This window comes from Oryzias melastigma, linkage group LG16, assembly GCF_002922805.2.
Source record: "Oryzias melastigma strain HK-1 linkage group LG16, ASM292280v2, whole genome shotgun sequence".
NCBI classification, from domain to species: domain Eukaryota; kingdom Metazoa; phylum Chordata; class Actinopteri; order Beloniformes; family Adrianichthyidae; genus Oryzias; species Oryzias melastigma.
Window position 1 is genome coordinate 26,333,796 of NC_050527.1, and position 18,230 is coordinate 26,352,025.

The 18,230-nt window shown below is 38.9% G+C and overlaps 1 long non-coding RNA gene across 4 annotated transcripts in view; it reads right to left on the minus strand.

Moving 5' to 3' along the window:
* Nucleotides 1-18,230, minus strand: part of LOC118599870 — a 96,406-nt gene that overhangs the window by 31,642 nt on the left and 46,534 nt on the right. Inside the window, exon 3 of one of the 4 annotated variants that reach the window (XR_004949404.1) lies at nt 13,789-14,099. The exons of the other annotated variants lie outside the window; for them this stretch is intronic. This is a non-coding gene — a long non-coding RNA (uncharacterized LOC118599870). Of the gene's footprint in view, nt 1-13,788; nt 14,100-18,230 lie in introns of those variants that run through there. 4 annotated transcript variants of the gene reach the window in all.

The window sequence follows — 18,230 nt, forward strand, 5'->3', positions numbered from 1 at the left end:
CAGTTCAAACCCCACTTTTGGAAGAGTTCCCAGAAGAAGGAGAGAACATGGAAACATGAGTGACGATTAAAACTGCCTCTAAAAGACCTGAAGAAACTATTAACCGTCAGATCGTCTTCATTTTACTGCAGCACATAAAACAAACAAACAAAACAAACATAAAAGTGAAAGAAGAGGAACTTTTGTTTTGTGTGAATGTACCTCTGTGTCCTCCATGTTTTACTGATAGATTTTACTAATTTGTTCTGCTCTGGTACCACTTTAGTTTCCCTTTCTGGTTGTCGTTTCAGATTTATATTTCTTCACTTATGTTTCTGTAACTCTGTTTCACTTATGGCATTCCTTCTGTTCGTTGATTGTGTTTTATAGAAAGGTAAATTCAGAAATGTTCTGCTTTCATGCTACCCTTCTGGGCTCTGCTTGAATTTTGGGTCTGCTTCAAACACACCATGACTGGAGTCCAAACTGGCTGATTTTAATGAGAAGCAGAACAATATGGGCTGTTGGGAAAATCTGACTTTACAGTTTGGTTTTAGCTGAGTTTGTTTTGGTCTGAGCTGCTGCTGTTGATGCTGAGGATCGAATATCACTTCTATAAGATTAAGTTGAGGAGCAGCGTCATGTCCAAAGAAAGCAGCCTCACTCAAAAACAGATACATTTGTTTCAGAAATATAGTTGACAGACTAAAATGTGGTTGTGTTTCAATAAGGTTTGCAAATAATCTAATTACTGCAAAAGCCAAATAATGACAAAAATGTTTTTCCATTAAAAAATTGCAGTGTTCTAGCAAAGAAAACAATTGACATGAGGTTAAAAAAAATCTCTAGTTTAATTCAATTTGAAACAAATGAAAACAGGCTGGTATGATTGAAAGCAGAATTAAACTTTTTGGTGTTTTATTTTGTCTTTACGCAGAATAAAAGACACCTGGCACACAAACATTTCCTCATTTTCTGTATCTTTCAATCACTTTCTGGCTAAATGTTAGGACAGGGTAATGTGGGCTTGGAGAGAATGGAGAGGGGAAGGACATTCGTCTGACCATTTGGGTCAGTCGATCTGAGGTGGGAAGTCTGAGCTGTTGGAAATCTCCAGATCGTTTCTGAAGGGCTGGTTTTCTTTGTGCAAGCAGAGATACTCACTGTAGTGGAAGAGAGTGAAACAAAGCAGGAGGAAGGGCGCGTTGCAGCTGATATCCATGTTTCTTTGGTTTTAAATCTGGTGAAACCATTTTGTGTTGTACACCAGCACTCTTTGGCCAAAAACGAATTCCTCCCCTACTCCTTCAGCTTCTCCCTATCCCTACATTTTAGCCCTCGAAGCGGACAGATACAGTCTTTAAATTCCGACGTTATTACTGCTTGATAACATCATCAATAGTTGCCGCTCATCTACGTTAGCACGTAGCTGCCAGTGCTTGGAAAAAAAATTAATCCTGAAACACAAAACCTTTCAAAAAACAGATTTTTTGTTTCAATCAGGCTAGTTTTCCTTTTTTTCCCTTTTTTACTGTTCCAAAAAATGATCTAAACTGTGACTCTAAAACCTTTACATGATCCGAACCGGGAATTTAGTGATCCGTTATCCCCGTTATGTCTGTTATCTGGAGATCCTTTGGTTTCAGGACACGTAAAACATGCCGAAAACATTAAATTATTTAAACAAAACTCTCATAGTGAAATTCATTAGTATGTTTTTTTCTTTTTTTTTTGTTGCTATCGCAGTTTCTTCGCATAACACAGATTTTTCTCATATCGTGCAGACCTATCCAGTCTGGAGATTACAAAGGGAGAGGTAGATCCAGTGGCCAAGAAGGTAGTCAAAATGGCCAAAGGCAGACAGGGAAGATCCAGGGTCGATACACAAAGTGCATCTGATAGGCGGGAGATTTGATGCAATGCGGTCAGATAATCTGGTGGAGGACCAGAGAGACAAAGCTGCTTAAATAAGGAAGACTCAACTGATGAGAAATTAAATAATTGGGGAGGTAAGAGTAAAGATATTGGGAGTTGCTAAACAGTAAGTCCTGAGGCCAAACTAAAAGCTTTGGACACTAACAGGTATACATCTGAGGAGTTGAAAAAATGTAAAATCCATACACCCCACCTGTGTCTCACCTACTTCACCCTTTCTTACGCGTACATTTTGTATAAGTGTTCACTACAACCTGCTACCGCAGCACACCCATAGAAAAACATGCATGAACGTTTTCACTCAAATTCAAAGAGCGATCTACAATCTTGATATTTCATGCAAGTCAACTGAGTCGCCGTACAGGTTTGACTGTTTTTCACCAACAAGGGCATTCCTTACTAAAGCAGAGGGGAGAGCTGAGTTTTGCTGACATTTGACTGACTGACAAAAATGTCAGTACCATAAATAAAAACAAAGAAAAGTGTCCAAGACATTTTTTTATTTTGTATGCCAACACTAAATACCAAAGACGTTGGGCATTAAATATGATGTCCATATTTTACATCTTGACATTTAAAATGTTTAAACTAAGAGACTTAAAGGCTCAGACTGACTTACTCACTCATTTATTTCATTTTTTGTGAGTTTTATTTTTGCAAATGTTTCCCTTGTTTTATTGAGATCCAAATTTATAGGTTTCGACGTTGTTAATTTCACCTGTCCATAAAGTTTTCCCTGGAAAAAAAAGCTTGTTTTTGTGAAATCTTGTTAACAAACAGAAGTATCTATAAAAAGTCCTTGGCTGAGTTCCTCACCCTAAAGAACTCGAACGTTAAAATAATTATTACTCGTTATTCCATCGATTATTGCAACACAGCCTCATGCCAGACAAACGTTTAATGAGAACACAAATGAGCCGTTCCTGGAATAACTTTCCTTCCTTGGAAGACCTTGCTCACAGTTTTTTTTTTTTTTTGATTCAGGTAAAGTTCTTTCTGTGAAACAAGAATGACAAGATTAAAGATTAAACCTCTATGATTGAAGGGTTTCAGTAAATATTTAAACTTCTGTCAAAGATAATAATGACTTCAGAGGATTGTTTATGTGTCTGGGTATCTTTATCTGAGCTTTCAGAGCTGCATGAAGCTGTGTTCATACTGATTTGCATGGTAGGGGCGTCCACTTTTCATTTTAAAGCCAATATACAGATGCAGTCAGAGGTGTTAAGGGGGGTTTTACATACTAAGCAATTCTCTAGTGGCAGCTTGTTTAGGGCAGTGACAATTTCAGAGTTATAATTTCTGGACTTTAGCAAAAAAGTTAAGAGCATCAACCGATCAGGAACTCAGTAACTGATCAACAAATAGGAGAATCTGATCTGTAGCTGTGTTTACATGGACACAAGTAATTGGAATAAATGCCTGATCAGAGTAAAAATGTGTTATCTAAACACAGCAATCTGAATACTCTGACCCGATCAGACTCAGTCAGATCTACATTTCCTTCTGAGATAGGCGGGTTATACCGATTGTTGATCCGATCGTGGTGCATTTAAACAATTTATTCCAATTGTGGGTTGTTACTGCTCTGGATTTTACGTCATGCATAGACGGTGTGCGCTCCAGAGGAGGCTTTGGAGCACAAACAGGACCAGTCGACTTTTGCGTGCTAGCAAACCAGGTCTCTGAACAAAGCAGCCAAACTTGTAGTTTATGTCTGCGCGCAGAGTTACGGTGCTTTGTTATGGCGTATGCTCCAGAGGAGGCTTTGGACCGCAGTCTGTCTGGCTGCTCTGTGTGAGCGAGCTGCCGGACTCAGGAGAACTGTGTCTCCGAGCGGCTTCAGGACAGTGTATGAACAGGCAGAGGCAGCTTTTGAATCCTTTTGAACAGCAAACAATCACGTGTATTTGTGTTACCAATAGTGTCCAGAAAAAACAAAGGCTATTCCCACATATTTACGAGCGGCCAAGATGCACACTGATACACGTTTGTGTATCAGTATTTGCTGCTGACAGCAAAGCAGAAGAAGAAGCGGCGTCCAAAACAAACATGGAGAATCTTCTCCACACACAATGGGGGCGTTTAGTTTATGAACACATTTTTGGACAAGCTTTGAGCATTGCATTTGGCGAGTGTCAAAAGAGGCAGCAGATGTGGGTTTGATGGATGAAACGCGTTATGTCGGACTTGGCGAATTTGTTCATAAATGTTGGACTTTTCACTTAAAAGTGCGACTTATTCATCAGGAGCAACTTATATATGGTTTTTCTTCTTTATTAGGATTTATTTATTTTTTTTTGCTCCTGTGACTTAGAGTTCAGAAAATACAGTACTGTCCTCCTGGACTTGAGGATATTTTTCCATTTGTATCAAGATATTATTAAAAAGTTACTCAAATTGTGTACTTGTTTTTTCCTACTTGGACTAATGCTGAACAGCAAGTCATCAAACTGGATAACAGAGAAACAGAAGTACCGCTGAAAGCGTCGGTCATTCAGACGCAGCTCTTGCAGTAAATGGTGAAGCTCACTGTAGTGGGATGATCTCTGAATGATCTCATGAACCCAGACATGGAGACGGGATTTTATTGAACTCTTCATAATAATTAAACATAATCCATGTCTTCTATACGCTGTTAAATGAGATCTACTGTCAATGCTTCCATGTAGTGATGAGACAGAAAACTTTGGACAGAAGCTCCTCTCACACACAGCAGGAGCATCAGGTTTATGAACACATTTTTGGACAAGCCCCCACCAACAAATTTGGGGTGAATCAAAAAAGAGGCAGGGGGCACGAGTTGGCAGGAATTGCAGCATTAGTTTACAGGAGTTTTTACATTTACATTATTGGATCCCCTAAGGTAACTTTCAAAATAAAGGAAAATTATAAAACACATTGTGTTCCCCAAAGATTCAACTGTTTCTATATAATAACTGCCCGAGGGGCTCTCTGACTTTGCGTATTTCTCCTCGTGTTGCTTTGACTTCAGGTATCAGGAGACCTGGCTGCTGCTGGGTCGACCTGGTGATGAATACAGGTGTGTCTTTGGAGGTGGCCGAGACAAAGAAGCAAACGATTCCTTCAGCTCCAGTAACAAATGATGGCATTAAAAGCTGCTTCACTGGCTGTAAGGGACTGCTAATGGAGGTGAAGTGATGCAGAGAAGAAACTAATGGGCATGTGAATATACCAGTAAATAAAAATCATAAAAGCCAACGCGACGGCACATTCATTAGAGATTGGCAAGATTCAATGATATTGAATGTCTTAGCAGAGCTTACATTAGCAGTTTGTTTATTGAACGCTGAAATTAGGTAAATGTTAGCATGAACTTTAAGAGTTTAGTGTTTTATGAAATGCCTGGATTCTTAATGAGCCGATTTATTTATGAGTTATGAAGGAAAAACCATAATTTGGAGACACAGATTCAAGAATGCTTAATTTTATAGATTTTTCTTGAGCTTTTTTCCATTTAAAAACTAAACTTCACCAATGCTGTTTCCAAGTTTTATTTATGCTTACTCCAGTGTTTTAAAGCTAAGGTCTGCACTGAATGGACAAACAAAACAACCGTGGGCTTCCAGGCCCAGCCATAAGAACGCCATCCATCCACGCCAGTGTTTTATTTTTGAACCTTCAGAGACCAAAAAGAGCTCTCTCTGTTCAGGTGAATGCACGTGGATGTAGAAATGTTTATGGAAAGACTCAGAAATAGAAAAAAAACTCTGAACTAAGCCCAGGAACCAAAGCTGATTTGGCAGATAAACATACAAGGACAAAATGATGAACTACTAACCGTAAAAGGAGACCTGCAGCACAAAACACAAGGAACATTTCAACCAAAGACAAGGAAATGGTTCACGACACCAGAGAAAGTCATTTCAAAAATGAATTTGAACTCACAATAAACCAAAGTAGAACCTGTTGGCTTTTAATTTGACAAAGTATGTCATGAGTCATGTCTTATTTTCATACTCTTATGACTTTTTTCTTTTTTTTGGCTGAGTAAGAGGCCTATTTTCTTTCTGTGTAAACATAACTCTACCCCAAAAATGATCCTGTTCAAGCACAGCTGTTAGACTTTACTGTTAGGATAATAATGTGTCAGGAATTCCCAAAAACGTGCTGAAGAATCTATCATTAGATTCTTCTCTGTTGTTTGGTCGTAGCGTTTAGCATGGAATGTCTGATCTGACAGAAGAACTCCAGAGAGAAAAGGCAGCTCTCGCTGGTTTCCAGCCAACCTTAAAAAAACACACCCAACAACAACGAAGTCTATTCTCTGGTAAAATGTTGGAGTGTTTCCACGGTAAATGAACGGCTTACCTGACAATTGTGATCTGGAATATTCTTGTGGCTCCTGGCCTACTTTAGATTTCACTGCGTGAACCAATTTGTAGCCCGAAATTTTGGGGTTATATAAAAAGTTCTGACCAATCTGTAGATGAAAGCTCATCAACCTTCTGGGTTACAGACAACTCTATCAGTTTGAGTAAATATGAATGAAGATTATTTTCTGTTGTCTCATTATTCTAAATTCTTGTCTTATAATATATGACTTAAACCAAGTCTTAAAAAAAAAACAATAAATTACAACTTCAGTTTAGTTAGAAATTCATAGTCGCCTCAAAATAGTAAAGAACTAGTGAAAACACTGGATTAAAGAGAAACAAAGTTTTGGCTATTTTTATTTTCTAATTCTAATTAAACTCTTCTTTGTCTAATTCAAAATGTTACACAAAGATACCAACTGTTTGAAAATGACGGCGTTCTTCTCATTTATCAACCGTCCCGTTCCATTTTTCTATGGACCTACAACAGATGGAGGCCCTCAAGCGGTATGGCTTGGAATTGTTTAATGGGTCCATTTTACAACGGAAACTCTCAAAATATCCAATCGAACTGGACCGTACTGTATCAGACTGCTCAATGGGGTTGAGGCTCAAGAGGTATGGTTCAGTGCTGTTTAATGGGTCCATTTTATGATGGAAACTCTCAAAATACTTGTCTGGACTGTACCAGACCAGACCGCTCAGTGGAAATGAGGCTTAACTCACTTTCGCTCACTTCAGGGTATTGCTGAGTGATATGGAAAAAATGCTATTTCACGATGTAAATGACTTTATATTACAATAACAATATAAATCACAATATAAAACACTAAAGTATATTATCAGTTACTAAAAAAACTCTTACAAGTTTTACTTTGAAAACAGGAAGCTTCACCGACACTTTATTTTGAAGATTTGTTTACTTCCGGTGACAGTAGCGCCGTTCATTTGGCTTTGTTTTGGTTCATAAATTAGAATCCTATATTATTCTGTATTTCAGAGCAATCAATATGTTATTACAAGATAATTTACTCAACTATATTTATAAAGATCGTGAATCAATGACTTGGACGTCGCAAGTATTCATACTAAAATTTTAGGGAGCAGATCGAGAGAATCCAAGTGCTCAGATACTTGTTACAGTCCTGTTCCACAGCTTGATTTATCTCTTATTTTTGTAATCTCCTATGTTCATTTTCGTGGACTTTCCTTGAGTGACAGAAGGTTTGTTGTGTTAGCATCGGCGCGGGAATAGCCTCCTAGCTTGTTTACATATTACTGTCTTCTCCTCACCGTCGGACGTCTTAAATCTAAATTGCAACCAAATCAGAGACATACCCTCTATTGTTGAAAGTGTTTCTTCTTGGTGTATCTGTGTGTTTCAACTCCGGGGAAACAACTTCAAGCTGTTCTGCTTCCATCGTTCTGCACCCGAGTTAAGTTACGTAAGTTCCGTTAGCCTGTCGTAAAACTGGCGAATCAAAGAACGTAAAGCAGCTTTACGTTGCAAAACCACAAGACAGATTATGTTTGCGAAGAATCTCTTTCTAATTTGTATTTATTTTCATTTGTATACATTTTTTGTGTACACACTGACGAAATTTGGACTATTTAATTATATATTTGGCATAAAATTAGGTTATAAACGATATAAACTATAGAAGACAAATGGCGCGGTAGACACTTTTCTATCGTCCACACAATATGTATCGTCATTTCACCCAGCACTACTTCCGGGTAAGCTGGATTCTTGCATCACTCTACACGCCACTCATCAATTAAGCCTTCACTCTTAACCAGTAGCTAAGTTCCCCGCCTCCTTTTCTCAGCCAATCACAAAATCATTTTGTCTACCTTTAAATTCACAGACGTTTGTTTATCTCTCTACATCCTAGAAGGTTTTGCCAGCCCTCCTCTGCCCATTCCCCACGTACGGTGTTGTGAACTGGCTCTACGTTTATCTATCTACGGTCCGAGCTTCTCTCGCCAGGATAAGGACGTCAAAGACTATGAACTAATTCATATACATTTTATCCTTATCATAGTGTTTTAGCGACCGTACAAGCACAACAGCGGCCCTCAAGATCTACAAGCTCTAACAGAATAAAACACCTTTTAGAAATTAAATGAACACACATATGAACATGCACTCAAAGAGAAACAATGACGTTTCCACAAATGCTTCTGGTAAAATTCCAGAAATGATTGAAATGAAGTGGAAGCCGGACATTCATGGTCATTGTTCTACAACGCTACATATTTCCAAGGACTGCACTAAAAGCTGCTCATAAAACGAGGAATTCTCTAATTAAACATTTGGACTAACCCACTCAGTGCATTCATGCTTTGTGTCAACAGTATAAACATTTATTTGAGCTGAACTTTACCTTCATTTGAGCGCAGCAGTCGATGCTGTGCTCAGAAACTGAAAAGCCTTATTGTGTTTGGGTCCCACGGGCACCAATTACTCTGATTTTCTCATGGACTGACGATCCTCCGCGGAGTCACATTTCATCAAACAAAGATATAGTTTATATGTGGAACTAGTTTAATTTCTCTGTGCTAACAAAGACAAGGATTCGGAGGCGTCATGAGCATCTTTTTTCCCCCTAAGGTCAAGTGTTTGGAGAAATGCCACGTTTGACTGAGAATTACCGCACATCCAGCTGAGATAATCCTGCAGAAGAGGAAACGAAGCTCGCCTGCTTCTCCTTTCCCTCCATAGAGAGTGGACACGATAAAGTTTAATCCTCGTCTCAGTCGCCTGCGGCTGCTTTGCTCAATTTCCCTCCATACATTGCTGTTTGATACATGGACAGAAAGTAATCTACAGCACTGACCGATTGATTGGTTGTGGGGGTGAATGCGGAGGATTTTCAGGAGAATTAAGACATGCTGTTGTACATCACAGACACAACCCGGTCCTGCTCCTTTTCTTTATTTCATCTGAGGTTTCTCTGCTCTCAGACTGGAAAAAAAACAAGAGTAACTAAGAGTTATTTTGTTACAAGTTCAGCCAAAAAAAAAAAAATGAGAGGATTTTGTTCTTTTGTCAGATGAAACATTTGTTTCTGTGCTCTGCTGTGAATCAAATATTGGCTCAGAAGATATAAAAGAATCAGCTTTTATTTGATTCAAACCCAAACATTGTTTTAAGAGTTCTTAGTTGTAGTAAGCTTTTATTGTGAAGAAAATGTAACACAAATGGTTTAAAGTTTTACTCCGGCCATATTTTTTCTTTGGTAAACAGAAAAAAATAATGGCTGGAGTTTTTAGGCAAAATCAAAAACGCCTTTGTGGTTTTTTAAGACACATTTTAAGCCCAGCAGCAGTAACTCATTAGATACATAATTCTTGTTTTGTGGGCGGGACTGGTGGCTCGGTTCATCCCCGCCCCCTTTCCCTCCTTGTCACTGGGAGATCTGTCTGCGCGTTTGCGCACAAACTTAGCTAGCAAGCCAAAAGTAATGGCGAGCAATATTGGATCAATCCAGATGTACTTTTGGTAATGATTTTTTTATTTTTTCTGGACAGGATTCATTTTTATTCAAATATCAGAAAATCAAATTCTTTCATATCATCTTTTTCTATGAATTTTCCTCAATGTATTGAATATCCAGTCTTATTTATCCCGTTATTTTCCATACATCTACAGCCATCATTTAAAGAGCAGTTTCCTGTAAAGACGGTTTCTCTTGCATTTCTGGTCGAATCCTCAAATCACAACATTTGCAAAGACCTAATAACTTACATTAAATAAAAGTCTCACCGTGTCTTTATGTGAGGCTGCTGTTGGAAAGCTTTGTGCAGTTTTACAGCTACATCAAGGATGTTTGTCCAGCCTGCAGCTGTTCTGTTTGGTTCTACAGTCACTGCACTCAGAAACACAGCAGGCTGCTTCCCACAGTTCAGAAAGCTCTAATCAATCTGACGTGTGCTACCTGCTCAGCAACAACCCGCAGACTCCTGCACAACACAAGAGAACTTTTTTTGGACACAGAGAAAGGCTGCCTGCAAAACAGAGCCTAAAATACTGAAAAGGGCTGTCAGTTTCTGTGAAACTGTTAAAAAGCAGCGGGTCACCATGAATGTGTTCAATTTGTCTCTAAAAGTCTAAAAAGTTGTCCTCCAGGCACAGATTTTTGCAAACTAGTCATCTACAAAAAAATTTAGCGAAAAAAAGCTATTAAAGCTTCTAATGTTGAGTGTTGAAAGTTGAAGCTGTGTAACCAGCATTTGCATTTTTGTTGGCGTTTTGTAGTTATAAAGACCCACTGCAAGGAAAATTGTGTTTTTAACACATTCATGTGGCATTTTTTGACGATGAAGGACATATATTAGAAATACTTCAGCACAAAATTGAATTTCTGAGTATTTTCTATATTTGAATTGATGTGAATCAAGAACAGATGAAAAATGTTTTTGGAAAAAACTTGTAGTGTGAGGTAGGTGTTACAATCGGAGGGCCACAAGTTCCCTGCTCAGCTCCATTTGGACACATCCATTTAGAGACAAAAGGTGTATTCAGATTAGAAGAGTCCGTTGGTCCAGAAAGAGTCTGCTTAATTTGGTCTGAATCGAGACCTGAACCTTGTGTTTGGTCTGTATTTAGACTGAAGTCTACCAGAGATTTCTGTTTCAAAATAGCCTGTAAACAAAATCCTGTGACTGCTGTTTTGGGATCTGGGAGGTAAAAGTTCAGCCTGAGGACCTCAGAGAGAGGGTTCTTCTAGGGCTTCCTGTCAGGGTCACAGCCATCGCTGGTTCTTCTCTGCATCCTCTCAGCTCCAAAGTCTTGTCTCCCTGCTAGTCTTTAAGCAAATTAAAATAATTAAAGTGCTACAACCGGTTTCACCTCCCCGTTTATTTATGGTCTAAAGCCAGTCATAACAGGTTCACTATAAGCGAACCAAATGTGGTCCTGTATACACCCAAATAGATTCATGTGTCTTCATTTTCCTCTTCTGAGTTGGTTCAAAACTGTACAGCTGGATGACTCCAATATTGATCACCATTTTTCTTGCACCAGTAATGTTACATTGGAGTTATAAGGGGCTGTGATCTAGTGAGGGTATGGAAACAGATGAATGATGGGAAATGAACACGGGCTTACTACAACACTAAGGCCCGATCTGAATCTTGCTTTTCTACCTAGCCCTTCATTTAGCTCTCCAAACACAGAGTTATGAAAAAAAGAGTGTCTCATATTTCAGACGTCACTTTCGTTCCATGATGTCACCACCACCATCAATGGCGCTTCCGGTGCTTAAATATACATAACTATGGTGGTTTTCTAACTTTAAAAAGGTCATGCTGCAACAAAAAGTCATAAACGTCTGTGGTTCAGAGAGCACCCACGTGAGACTTTGTACCCCTCCTTTGGGAGAGTGAATTTAAAAAATATTTTTTTCAGACACGACTTGCACTTAAACTGCCCCTTCAAATGGAGGGAAGAATTTCGGATTGGGCCCAACGATCTCGCCTGTAACTCAGAGGTGTATTTCCAATTAACTTCTGGCGCTCTGCAGAAATGGTGTTCTAGAAAACTACACAGTTTATTAGGCCATGTCCACACGTAGCCGGGTATTTCTACAAACGCATATCTGCTGACCTCCGTTTTAGAAAAGTGTTGCGTCCACACGTGATCGTTTTAAAAATAATTCCATCCACACGTCCCCGCATACTTGCGCTCTTAGACGCGGTTATGAGCTTGTCAGAACAGTAGTTGACAGTGGAAAATTGGAATTTCGATAATAAATCCTCCTATCGGAAACACCACAATTTCAAAAAAACTAGCATTTTTCGAAAAAAAAGTTTATGCGCTTACAGTAGGTGGCATTTGGGGCGTATCGAAACAGACATTTTTTGCAAAACTGCTTTGGAAACACTTTTTTCGAAATAGATGCGCCTCTTTGTGTGTCTGTGAACAGCTTCATCTGCAGCTGCACTTCTGCAGCTTGGAGCCTGAAGATGCTGAAATCTCGTTTGAGGAAAAGCGCGAGAGCTGGGACAGAAACTTAAGTGCATCTGGTCGTGTTTTTAAACAGAAAAAGGTCCAGCAGCTTACCTGCTGGAATGGTTATTAAAAAAAAAACGCTGAACAGGCTTCTCACGCTCACCTGAGACTGTCAATAGACTCTGCGCGGCAGGCGCTCCCCAGACAGAGCTGTGACGTCACCGCAATGCTCCTTTTTTAGTGAATCAAATAAAAAAAAACTTGTTCTCATTCATCGTCGTGTTTTTAATGACTTATCGCGTGAGTTTGTTTGTGCTTTATCGCAAAATGATGATTTAATGGAAACAGTGTCATTTCCAATCATTGTTTTTTTCAAAATTCCTAGAATTTAGATAAAGCTTTGCGCAAATGTGTAATGGAAACGCAGCTAGTACTGACGTGTATGCATTAATTGTCGCAAAAAGTGATGTTTAAAAACGCAAATCACCGGTTATTCATGTCCACACGTAGACGCAGAACCGGAGTTTTCCAAAATCTTCACTTTAGCCGGAGTTTTCCAAAACCACAGTTTTCAGTGACTGAAACCTCCGGTTTCGTGTGGATGATAGGCCGAAACGTATAGAAATATATTCGTTTCAGCAGATACCCGGGTACGTGTGGACAAGGCCTTAATGTTGACTAAAACTGAATAATCATAAAAGGAAAGGTTGTTCGCAGGGAGTTCACATTTATCACGTGAGCAGAACTGATGGGCTTCTTGTGCAGACCGCAAGAATTTGTGGGTTGAACAGAAAAAAATCTATGCGGCACGTCTCACCTACCTCACTCTTACATGTTCCATAAGAGTTCACTGCAACCTGTCACCCGCAGCATATCCGTAGAAGAAAATGTGCATGAATATTTTCTTTCTGAGCATTTTCTCTGAATATTTCCCCTAAACGGTCTATAACCTTGATATTTGGTCTGTGTGCACCACACAGTTTTGACCTTTTTTTCCCCACAGACAGCCCATAACCACCCTGTAATGAAGTCGTGGCTGAGACCTATGAACCTATGAGGCATGTTTTTGAACTGTATGAGGAAGCTGCAGTGTCCAAAGAAAACTCACACATGAACAAGGAGAACATGCAAACTGGGATTCAAACCTTCTTGCTGTGGAGCAATAGGGCCGACCACCTGAACACCGAGCAGCCACCTAGTTTACAGACAGTTTGTCCTTAAATTAAATCCTGACTTTAAACATCCCAGTTTGTTATTAACTCGTCTGCAGTCATTATTTTTTTCTCTGTAATTAGCTCGTCTTTTCTTCACCGTGGCGACGACCTTGTTTCTTTGCTCAGGAGGCGCTTCACTCCTTCTCCAGAGTGTTTTACTTTAATGTTCTTTGCAGAGGTCAGCTCCCTACAAAAATACCATCTGCAGATGAAAATAATAGCTGACATTTCATGCTCTGAAGGCTGTACACAGCCCTCCACTTGTTGTGCCTCCCTGGTAGGTCCAAGAACACGTCAACAGAAGGCAGATATTCCTGCTGCAATGGCTGAACAATTAGTGTGTGAAGAATAACAAGAACTTTTTAAGGTATTCAGTTATTCTAGTGCTTTTAATAATGTGATGCATCTCCAGCTGACAGCCAGGAGCACTGTCTATTTCTCCCAGCGTTCCTCTGTGGAAGAACGCATCCTCCAGGTCTCCCTGAAGATAATTGACCTACAGGCGCCCGCCGTTTTTATGCTTTTTTAAAATGTGCAGGATGGAAACGCAGCGGGGAGGAGACAGTCAGACATGACGGGCACAATGCTGCTGGATGACCAGCTGGCTCACGTCTCCACTGGGCTGCTTGGCAGAAGCTTTAGCAGGAAATTGTCTTTGCGTTTTTCCGTGCTTTTTATCTGTAAACCAGCAGGTAGATATGCAAGTGAGGCTTTGAATCCAACATGTAACAAAGTGTCTGCAGCTTCTTTTGAACATTTCTGTCAGATAAAAAAGCAAGAAAACCTTTCTGAAGAACTCCTGCCTGAAAAGATGAAAAGACTTCTTCTTTCTGTGAGTTACTGACACAGATGAATAAAACCTTTATGTCAGAAACAAGAGCATCGCCTTTCCAGGAAAACAAACCCGTCTACGACAATGTGAAGACGAGCCGCTTGTCAAGCGCTTTATATGTTTTGGAAATGCTTTTTTATGAGCTTTTTGTTGTTTTTCTCAGCTATGTGATGATGATGATTTACATCAAAATATTTTTCTGTTTTCTCAAAACAAAAATGAAAAATACACAACATTGCAAACTTTATATTTCTTTTTTCTGTTGGTTTTCTCCTTCAAAGACAATAATATGTACAGATAAATGGGAATTGATGTTATGCATGAAATAAATATGTTTACATTTTAAGATAAATCGTCAAAGTATACATTTTACTGAATAAAATCACCTTTTAGAACAGGGGTGTCAAACTGGCGGCCCCCAAGCTGATATTTTGAGGCCCCTGACCTAATATGAGTTTAATGTCGGTGCGGCCCGTGAGTTTTGTACAAATGCTGCTTTTACTGATGAACCAACCAATCACGGTGGGGTACAAAGTCTTGGAGGCGTGACATTGACCAGGCTTGAAGCAGGGAAACTTTTAGGGCAGGAGACCTGACAACCCTCCTCCCCAGATCACATTAATGAGTTTCTTACTTTTTTTTTTGTTTTTTAGAAAATGACTATTTGCACGTCCTTTTCTCAGCATGCAGCCAGTACTGTATGGGGTTTTATTTGTGCCAAAAGTATGTTTTTATTCCAACCGTCTATATCTTTGGTCCATTGTCTATGTCTACCGAACAAGTTTATTGAACATTTGTTCATGTCTATGTACTACTAACCAATATTTTCTGCATGTCCACGCTTCTTTGATGATAGCTTTGTATTTGCTTTGAGATGTTTCAGCTTTGAGCTTAAAACTTTGCATTTGTTATTGTCGTTGGATCTGGTCGTCAGAAAAGTCCTTAGCAACAGTTGCTAGCGTTGTTACCTCCTGTCGTTTCACAGGATATGTAGAAGATATTTCTTAGTAGTACGTAAACATGAACAAATGTTCAATAAACTTGTTAAAAGACACAATGATATAGACAGTGGACGCAAAAACATATTTTTGGCACAAATGGAACTTCATACAGCCCAGCCTAAGACAAACTCTTTTATTCATTTGAGTTTTTGGCTTAGAGTCCCTGTTTAAGAAATATTAACAATAGTTTGGTCCAGTTTTACAGAGCAATTTAAGACATTTTCTCTGCTTCACCTGCGATCAGAACACAGGATAAGACCGGCATTGGATGGTGATTGCAAAGGAAAACACTTATCTGGGTCAGCAAATATGAACATTTCTGTCAATAAGTCTAATCAAGAAATTCACAAGGCAAAGCTGTGCCGCACAGAGAAGTTCAAAGTGAGAATTTGTGAGAAACAAAGTCGTTTCTCTGTTGGCTAATGCTCCTCATCTCCACACAAAGAGACAGATCCTCAAATTGACCAAATAGGGCCGGAACAGAAACAGCGTCCCAGTGCAACTCCATACAATTAACCAGAATGGAGGGATCAGATGAGTGACAGCGGGGTGTTTTTCTCCCTCAGACAGTCGCACAGCATTCGTTACACCTCTGTCACAACCCCACAGAAGTGGAACAAGAATGGAAGCAATTTACAAGCTGCTCTGCAACTGTTCCCACATCACAGGTGGGCAGAGACGCAGCAAACCGGCGGTGAGAATCAGAGTTTTGTCATTTAGTGAGTCCCATGTGCTGCGGAGGTCAAACAAACAGAATAAACGAGGCTCATTAAAACACTGGACAGCAGCAGAGAAGACAGCGACAATTTACACAATTCACTGTAAGCGTGAGACTGAGTTTAGACAAACATGCGGCTGCAATGAGAGGCTTTTTCATCACGGAAATTGTGGTCAAAATGCTGGACTTTGTTAATGCGGCTCTCTTGTTTTGAACATTTACTTTGGGTTTGTTTACATTTGATCAGAAAACATGGACACCTTATTGGAGAGATCAACAGGTATGCCAGGTAACTAGAAAGTGCAATATGGCCCTGCCACTGATGAGCTTGATGATTAAATAATTGGAAATTAAAATGTGCTTCAATCAATGGCATTTAAAGAGTATTAAATTCAGATTAAGGGCCCACTGGTTTCTTTAAAGACACACTCAGATGAAAATATTTATTTTAGCTAAAAACGGCATCATCAGAGTTAAAAGACCACTGGGAATGCTTTGAAAAAAAAGTGACAAAAAACTACTTCAGGAATCAGTATTTTTCTAAAACAACACCAGTATAGATTAAAGAAAAAAAAACTACTTTTGACTGGTTCTTACAGAAAGCATAACTTTGGTTTGAGTCTTTCTCAACTTGTTAGATGTTCAAGATGTTCAGAAAAACTGCAACCAGTGTGTGCTTTTATTAATGTAGACCTCGTTTGTGCGATTGGAAAAGGCCAACATTTTTGACAGAAATAAAGAAACCAGGTTTCCTAAATCTTCAACCTGTCATGCTTTGGTGTCCGGACACAAATGCAGGATAGCTGGCTGCTCCAATAAAGAGAATTAATAACAAAAAAATCTAAAAACCAAGGAAGAGCAAAATGCTGAAAAAAACAGGATCAGAGCCACAAAGGCAAAGTCCATAAATCAACCAAGGCCAAAATCCAAAAACATACAAAATATCAAAAAACCTGGCAAGAGAGACAAGATCTGGTGCATGTGGCAACAAGACAAACCTGCAAGGAAATGAGGGGAGGAACCCATTAAATACAGAAAAAGGAGTGAAAAAACACAAGGACACAGATGAAACCCACTAGGGAGGAGTGGTGATCAGCCCAGGAGAAACACATGACAATTCTGAATTTAGACAACATTTTTATGTCCCACTCCATCCATATTTTGTTCTATCATAAAATCATTCCCAGTGATCTTTAAATTATCTTTAAGAAGTGTTTAGTCAAAATCAAAAAGCAGCCCAACGCGATTTAAATTAAGAAAGATAGGATAAGATAAGATAAGATAGCCCTTTATTCGTCCCACAGTGGTGAAATTTCAGTGTTAGCATTGCAAATAGAAAAAAAAAAAATTGGAACAATTTACATATTTACAACAGAGCAAAAATTACGCAAATTTGCAAAAATTAGCAAAAATTAGCAAAATTAGCAAAAATACGCAAAAACGCAGTTTTAATAGTAAATTATTTTATATAGTTCCTCTAATATGAGAAAAATGCTACGAGAACATATTGAAAACACAAAAGAGATGATTTTCATTGGAGCGGGCCTTAAAAGTAGTTCAAGAAAGATGATTTAACCACTTCATACTGGAGCTGTCCCCAACAACAGGAAATAACACATGCTCTTTCAACTAGCGTAACTTTTCAACCAACTTTGTTGGAATTAACGTAATTCTAACAAATTCTGAAACCGAGGAAAGCAGCTTTACGCAAAGAATCAGCTTCAGCGTCAGAAGACTGTTAGAATCATGATAATTACGTAAAAGGTCAAAGAGTTACGTAGTTCAAAGAGTGTTACACAGTAAACGGTTAACCAGATTACCTAAGAGCGTGTAAATACTTCTAATTACCACTGTAAAAAGTAATTTAAAGTGCTAGAATTTTGTTTTAAAAGAAAAGCCTCGTCTCTGTAATTGATGCATGAAGAACTATTTATTGTTCGTTTGAAATGAAAAGTTTTACAGGAGAAACAAATGAGGATCCAACTACTTCTGTCTGGAGTTTTAGCATCTTTGAGGGTGTATTTACACTGTAAATCTGAACCCAAACATGGGATTTTTTCAGACTTTTCTTTGGTCAGGACATGTGTTGCCCTCAACAACCCAGACCTGAGTGAAAATGCTGCTACTATACAATTTCCATGTTTTTTTATATATATACAATAAACTAATAAATGGAGAGGTCGGCAGGGGAAATTTAAGTGTTTTTTTTTCATAGCTAAATGCATATTTTATTTTATTTTATGTCTTGTGTGGTTTAC